Genomic DNA, 824 nt, shown 5'->3' on the forward strand with positions numbered 1-824 from the left:
TATATATATATATATATATATAAATATATATATAGATAGATAGGTAGACAGACAGACAGATAGATAGATACACACACACACACACACACACACACAAAAGGCTTCTTTGAGTTTCCATTTACCAAATTCATCCACAAGGCTTTGATTGGCCAATGACTGTGGTAGACACTTGCCCATGGTGTCATTCATGCAGTAGGACTGACCCTAGAACTATAAGCATAATATCAATAGAATGAAGGTATAAAAGCAGTACAGGTTAAGGGTTGATATAATTAAAGATACCCAGTTTGGCCACAGTCACTGGAATCCTTGTTTCTATGGGAAGAAAGGGATGTGTGGGTGGCAGTACTTGAATTTCATTTCTTGTATATTTGTTTGTTCCTCCTCCCTCTCCTCCTTAATGGCCTGGCCTCCTCCACCACTTACTTTAAGATAAGAAATTACAGAATGACATTAATGCATGTTTAAAGATAAATTTTCAACTTCTGGGAAATTTATTTCAGTTGTTTATAATAAGGCAATGAGATATCCCAGAATTCTCTGGTTACTTAGTTGTGTAGCCATAATAAGAGTTTAGGTCTCAACATACCATTGTCACTAGGCAAAAATCAAAGTAGCTGTACCTTCAATTATACAAGCATAATCTTTTGGTAAGTGTCTTTTATAATTTTGTATACATAATGCAGTGGTGCAGTGTGTGTGTGTGTGTGTGTGTGTGTGTGTGTGTGTGTGTTTACGTACATGTATGTATATATATAATCAGTGGATCATATATCTGAAAAAAGAAAGCACACTCTAAATGTTAGAACAGTAATGTATTTACA

At 35.0% G+C, this 824-nt stretch overlaps 1 protein-coding gene across 5 annotated transcripts in view; it reads left to right on the forward strand.

Annotated features, from left to right (window-relative positions):
- The window catches only part of LOC106879130 (uncharacterized), a 74,801-nt gene that overhangs the window by 10,067 nt on the left and 63,910 nt on the right, over positions 1 to 824 (forward strand). For 2 of the 5 annotated variants that reach the window (XM_052976351.1, XM_052976356.1), the window contains exon 1: positions 518 to 650. The exons of the other annotated variants lie outside the window; for them this stretch is intronic. The gene's annotated coding sequence lies outside the window, so the exon portion shown is untranslated. Of the gene's footprint in view, positions 1 to 517; positions 651 to 824 lie in introns of those variants that run through there. 5 annotated transcript variants of the gene reach the window in all.

The sequence above is a fragment of the Octopus bimaculoides genome, chromosome 24 (assembly GCF_001194135.2).
Source record: "Octopus bimaculoides isolate UCB-OBI-ISO-001 chromosome 24, ASM119413v2, whole genome shotgun sequence".
In the NCBI taxonomy this organism is placed as follows: domain Eukaryota; kingdom Metazoa; phylum Mollusca; class Cephalopoda; order Octopoda; family Octopodidae; genus Octopus; species Octopus bimaculoides.